The 7,064-nt window shown below is 45.8% G+C and overlaps 1 pseudogene; it reads right to left on the reverse strand.

Annotated features, from left to right (window-relative positions):
- Positions 1-4,051: 4,051 nt before the first annotated feature.
- On the reverse strand, positions 4,052-4,169 carry LOC126337348 (5S ribosomal RNA; annotated as a pseudogene).
- Positions 4,170-7,064: the final 2,895 nt, after the last annotated feature.

The raw sequence follows: 7,064 nt of genomic DNA on the forward strand, positions 1-7,064 counted from the left end.
AAGAGGTTTGCACAGCATAGAGTAACTTGGAGCGCTATATCAAAACAAACTTCAGACCGAAGACCACAACAATAACATATGGAGTAATCGAATTTATTGATCATACAACAATACATGTATTAAGATTACAAGTTAGTACACATCAGCACTTAAGCACAGCTCTCCAGCGTAAGTTAACAGCAGGCTGCTGTAGCCGAGCGGTTCTAGGCGCTTCAGTCCGGAACCGCGCTGCTGAAAGGTCGCAGATTCGAATCCTGCCTCGGGAATGGATGTGTGTGATGTCCTTAGGTTGTGTAGGTTTAAGTAGTTCTAATTCTAGGGGACTGATGACCTCAGATGTTAAGTCCCACAGTACTTAGAGCCATAGTTAAAACAAATAACAACAACTATGGATGGACATCAAGGTCATTTAAGTGTTTTATAACATCACTAGTCGCTGTGAGGAAATCTTCGAAAGGACCCATGAAGGCACGTGCGGGACATGTCTATACAACATGAGTAACAGTCTGGCGTTCCGCACCACAGTCACAGTATTGTGATGAAGATTTACCCCACTTGTAGAGAGTGTCTGCACATCGTCCATGGCCAGTTTGGATGCGTTTCAACAGTCCGAATTGCCCGAGGCTTGTCGAATCCAGGGGAGGAAGGCAGCTTCAGGCATTGTGCGGAACAGTTTTGTAGCCAGAAGCGTTTTCATTCATCGACAGGATTGAATTCTGTTTCCATTAGAGTCTTGGCTGTGATGAGAGTGGGATGTCTCGACCTTAGTCTTTTCCGCTGCGCAGGGAATATGTCGTTCACTATTGCAAGGTCGGTGTTATTAGTATTCTTCTGGTATTCACACAGTAGCGCGCTCTTCCATCTGATATCAGGAGGTGGAATGTGGCTCAACATAGGTAGCCAGTATGTGAAAGTAGATCGTATTGACACACTAACAGTGTGCATGGCCTTGTTAACTTGAACGTCCATCTTTTTTACATAAGGACTACTGAGCCAGACAGGCGCACAGTACTCTGCTGCTGGGTATACCAAACTAATTGTTGAGACCAGGAAAGTGTCCGCTGGTGATTCCCAACGACAGCCGCAGATTTTATAGAGAATGTTATTTCTGGGTCTGAGCTTATCAGATGTACGTGTCAAGTGCTCTTTAAAAGAAAGTGTCCTATCCAACGTGATTCCAAAGTGTTTTGGGCGCATATTATGATGAAGTGTGTCTCCTTCAAAATAGACATCGGGAGCTCTGTGTGCCAAGCCACTGGACAGATGAAAACATGAACCAACTGTTTTATTTTAGTTTGGTTGTACCCTCCATTTGCGGAAATAGTCGCTTAAGATATAAAGTCAGAAGTAAGGATTTCTTCAGTTCTTTCAAAAGTTTTGTGTTGACTAGCTATTGCCCAGTCGTCTGTATAGATAAACTTTCGGGACAGTGTTGACCAAGAGAGGAGCAAGGACGGATCCCTGTAGCAAGCCATTATTCAATACTTTTGGGCAGTTACAGTAAATGTCCTTCCATTTCATATGTGGTCAATTAGTTTTGTTGTCCGTTTACATGCGACAAGTTACAATAATCTATAAAGCAGTCCATGCCCCCAAACTGTATCATATGCTGCCCTTAGATGTCGAAAGTAACATATGTTTTCTGCATCATATGGTTTCCTGCTTCAATAAATGTAGTTAAAGATAAGACTTTAGCAGTGCAGCTCCGTCCTGGACGCAATCCAGCTTGCTCAAGATAAAGGTTCTGAAAGATTATTTGACTAATCCGATTGTGTACAATTATTTCAAGGAACTTATTTATAATGCACAATAGTGCGACTGTGCGGTATTTCTTAGGCTGATCTGGTGCCTTGCCGGGCTTGAGTGTTGCTTCTATTTTTGATTGCTTCATTTTTTTGTGGGACTGAACATGATATCATTATGTCAGAGAAGAAATCCGCTAGCCACCTTTTTGCTTAGTTCCCACTATGCAGAAGAAATTCTAGGTGGATTGCGTCACTTACCCGTGGGACTAATGGAAATTTGTGTCATACGCACTAGATATATAAGAGAGATTCAAATGGTTAAAATGGCTCTGAGCACTGTGGGACTTAATATGTGCCGGACGGGGTGGCCCAGCGGTTCTAGGCGCTACAGTCTGGAACTGCGTGACCGCTACGGTCGCAGGTTCGAATCTTGCCTCGGATATGGATGTGTGTGATGTCCTTAGGTTTAAGTAGTTCTAAGTTACAGGGGACTGATGACCTCAGAAGTTAAGTCCCATAGTGTTCAGAGCCATTTGAACCATTTTAATGTTATAGAAAACGTATTGCAAAAAAAAAAAAAAAAAAAAAAAACTGGTCTTAGTAAACCTAATATTAAATTTTTATATCAGTATTATAATTTACAAAGAAAGATCGACATTCTTATCCCCAACGAACTTGATCCCCTCATTATGGTGAACAGACCTCGAAGGACGAGGCTCATGCAATTGAACTAGGGAGAGACAGGGGAGGGGGAGCGGTTTCCCACCATTTAATGTATCCAAAGAGAAAGGAGGAAGTGGAGGGGACTGGAGAGAGGCAGAGTAACCTTCATTTTCTCGCCAATTTTATGTCATTCAGTCGCCTCGGATGGATGGGCGGGGTATCAGGTTACATCCCGCACATCACGCAAGTGCCCTACAGGCGTGGGCTGCTGCGTGTTTGGTATCCAGTTACATCATCATCTTGAATACACCTCACGCAATAGCGTGGCCAGAGTTCGAGGAAGTCTTACCTTATTTACCGGAAGTCTTATCTTATCAGCGACCTTGAATTTTACAGTAAAATACTCACTGTCTTCCTACTTACATTTGTTGATAGTCATCTCATTGCTTAATCAAAATATCCACGGGTGTACTGCCGGTCTATAGTGTCCAACGGGCACAATATTTCGGCGATCAAACATGTCGCCATCATCAGGTGAACTGACGGACTGAGCTCCTGTGAACGTGCCGGCACGGAGATCCGTACGCTATGGCTGCTCAGGGGGAACTGGGTTCGGTCGCGGCGGCGGCCAATTTAAATACCCTCCGCCCGCGATGCGTACTGTCGAGGATCGATGCCGTGAACACCAGAGGCACACTCGATTAATGTATCCGAGCAAGTCGGCGGTCGCTGAACATTTTTTGTCGGAAAATCACGCTATGGAGTATGACCGCACGAGGATTCTGGTACAGACGTCGAGATACTGGGACAGCGTTGTTAGAGAGGCCATCGAAATTCGCACCAATGACGACCTAATAAACCGTGACTGTGGCTATAATCTTAGCAAGGCTTGGGAACCAGCGATTGGGTTAATCAAGAGTAAATCGAGCAAACGCATAGTTGTGACGACCACGGAGGACAGAGCCATCACACCGACGTCATCTCAGACGCCGTCGCAATCTGTTCCACCGCGAGACCGTGGCACGGGGCGCGGACGGCGGAGGGAGCGCGCCGCGGGCGGAGGGTATTTAAATCGGCCGCCGCCGCGACCGAACCCAGTTCCCCCTGAGCAGCCATAGAGTACGGATCTCCGTGCCGGCACGTTCACAGGAGCTCAGTCCGTCAGTTCACCTGATGATGGCGACATGTTTGATCGCCGAAATATTGTGCCCGTTGGACACTATAGACCGACAGTACACCCGTGGATATTTTGATTATCAAATACGCCGGGAGAAACTCAAGAATCACATCTCATTGCTTGTTTTCAACATACTCTCTATTCCGTTCAACTGGTTTTCCAAGTTCTTTGCTGCCTCTGACAGATTACAAATGTCATAGCTAAACCACAGAGTTATTATATCTTCGCTGTGTACTTTAATTAAAAACTAAAACTACACTCCTCCCGCACAGGCCATGAAGGGCCAAAGGTACCGACTGGCCGCCGTGTCATCCTCAACCCATAGGCGTCATTGGCTGCGGATGTGGAGGGGCATGTGGTCAGCACACCGCTCTCCCGCCCTTGTGTCAGTTTACAAGACCGGAGCCGCTACTTCTCAATCAAGTAGCTCCTCAATTTGCCTCACAAGGGCTGAGTGCACCCCGCTCGCCAACAGCGCTCAGCAGACCTGATGGTCACCCATCCAAGTCCTAGCCCAGCACGACAGCGCTTAACTTCGGTGATCAGACGGGAACCTGTGTTACCACTGCGCCAATGCCGTTGGCTGTGTGCTTTTATTTCCTTTTCCAAATTCTTCCTTGCTTTCCTCGTACGTACTGAATGACATAAGCTCTCTCGCTTTCCAACTACTGCCTCCCTTTCACATCCACTGGATCTGATAAGAGTAGGCACGTTTCTGTACAAGTGGTAGATAGCTTTTAGCTACTTGTGTTATACCTTCACAATACCAAAAAGTTTATTCCTATCAGTATCGTCAAAAGATCTTTGTAAATGTAAATCTACAAATGTTATAAATGTGTCCTTTCATCAACCTATCTTCTAAGATATGTGATAGGGCCAGTATTGCTTCACTTGTTGCTACGTCACTCTGAAAGCCAAGCAGACGGTCTCTGTGGTCAGATTCTACCAGTCTTTCCATACCTCTGAAGATAATTTCTGTCAGTAATCTGATGCCTTTTGAAACTGATGATTCGGTGATAATCAAAACTGTCAGTACCTGCCCATTTCATGAAACATGATAAATGTTACACAAGGATAAATCACGAGTGGAAGCTGTTTCACGTCGCATGATACTTTATTCAAATCAAATTTGCAGTTGTCAAAAGCCTCTATAATCGACCTATAATATTCCGCATTTTTTTAACCAGCAACATATGAGTCAGGCAAATCTTACGACCCGCACTGGAATCTTGTTATTAAAGTCCAACGACACAGTGAAAGTATACGCTGTCCGTCTCTGTTGTTTAGAGCCACGTTTGACGTTTATGGACTCGAGTTTGAATTAACAGCGAAGGTCCACGAGAGAATGCTCTGATTTATAATGACGCAGTGAGAGGTGTATGGTTATATCCCTTTGTGTCACGCCTATTTCAGACCCCGGAGCCTATCATTTTATTAAGTCATGTCGTGCTGACATTGCCTATGTTGAAGGAACTGTTCTTTGTTGTTCGCTATTGTTAGTCTCAAGGATGCGTCCTGGATAGTAGTCTGAACTCTGGGGCGTTGGCCAACCTTGGTCCGACTATTAAGATACCTTTTTTTCTAGTTAAGACTAGTACAGCACGTCTCGACAACTTACACACGCTTGAAACCTTTTGGGAACTCGTTCACGTAGTTACGGCCACTACAAGCTGTGTAAAATGATTCTGACAGCTTTGAGACTGAGTTAGTTAGTTACATGTTCCACAGATAATTTGAACGATTCTTTTATCGAAATTATGTGGGACGAATAGATTAGTATTTTAGTCCTACTCATGCTATTAACTGAAGACATTAAAATGTCTCTAAAACTATACATCGACTAAAAACAAGTTGTGACTCCAATTCCCTTGTCTCGGAAGGGGACATCCAACGGTACCACACTCAACCCGCCAACGCACCCCGTGTGTGGGTGGCGGGGCAGCTGCGAAATCTTCAATGGCAACGCCCGTCTTTTACTGCAGACTACGAATCTGCGGGATAATCTACATACGTTTTCTCTGAAGCATTTTCTTCGTTTCGGCTCAGATGGCGCTGTTATCGGAGGAATAGAAATGGGCACAAAATCGTTATTTACCACATGTTACTCATGGCCCTTGAATATCCAACAGCACGTGGACCCCTCCTCCATGCTGCGGCGGCGGAACAGATCAGCGTTTCCTATCTTATAATTGGAAACCTCGTCCGCAACGTTGTGTTCCTCAGGAATATCGAAGAGCGGACTAGTCGAACGCCGGCCTTTGTAACGAGCGGTTCTAGGCGCTTCAGTCCGGAACCGCGCGACTGCTACGGTCGCAGGTTCGAATCCTGCCTCGGGCATGGATGTGTTTGATGTCCTTAGATTAGTTAGGTTTAAGTAGTTCTAAGTTATAGGGGACTGATGACCTCAGATGTTAAGTCCCATGGTGCTCAGAGTCAGAGCCACAACTTGGTTCAAGCACTATGCTACTTAACTTCTGAAGTCATCAGTCGCCCAGAACTTAGAACTAATTAAACCTAACTAACCTAAGGACATCACACACATCTATGCCCGAGGCAGGATTCGAACCTGCGACCGTAGCGGTCGCTCGGTTCCAGACTGCAGCGTCTAGAACCGCACGACCACTCCGGCCGGCAAGCCACAACTCTCTTGTCGTTATGCATCATGCATATCACGTGTCACTGTATCAGTAACTACATGGCGCCGATTTCCATAAACTGGTAGTGTTTTGTGAAAGGGCACGCCAACAAACGCAAACGACCAAATGTTCAAATTTGTTTGAATTCCTAAGGGACCAAACTGCTGAGGTCATCAGTCCCTAGACTTACACACTACTTAATCTAACTTAAACTAACTTATGCGAAGAACAACACACACACTCATACCCGAGGGCGGACTCGAACCTCGGACGGGAGGGAACAATCAATCCGTGATATGGCGCCCCAACTCTGCGGCCATTCCGCGCGGCTGCAAACGGTCGCCACGTTCTTGGTCGAGGTACTATTTTCCGATGAGCCTACATTCACAAACCATAGTAGCGTTAACCGGCATAATATGCGTTACTGGAGTATAGACAATCCCCACCGCTTACGGCAAGTTGACCATCAACGTCCTTGGTCGGTTAAGATATGGTGTGGCATCATGGGGAACAAATTCATTGGTCAGTATCGACGGCACGTTGAGTGGACTCACATATCGAATGTTTTTGGAACAGAAACTGCCGGTACTACTACAGGATATTGCCCTGGACGGTCGACAACGTATGTTGTTCCAGAATGATCACTACCCAGCACATTACCCAACTGAAGTACAGGAGCTATTAGACCGAGCTTACACTGGTCGGTGAATCGGCAGAGGTGGTCCTATTAATTGGACCGCTAGGTCGGCGGATTTCATAACGACGGATTTCTTTCTGTGGGAATACTAAAAAGATAAGACGTATCAGCAAGTGCCAAAGGGCCGTGAAGACGTGGTCGACCCT

The sequence above is a fragment of the Schistocerca gregaria genome, chromosome 2 (assembly GCF_023897955.1).
Source record: "Schistocerca gregaria isolate iqSchGreg1 chromosome 2, iqSchGreg1.2, whole genome shotgun sequence".
NCBI lineage: Eukaryota > Metazoa > Arthropoda > Insecta > Orthoptera > Acrididae > Schistocerca > Schistocerca gregaria.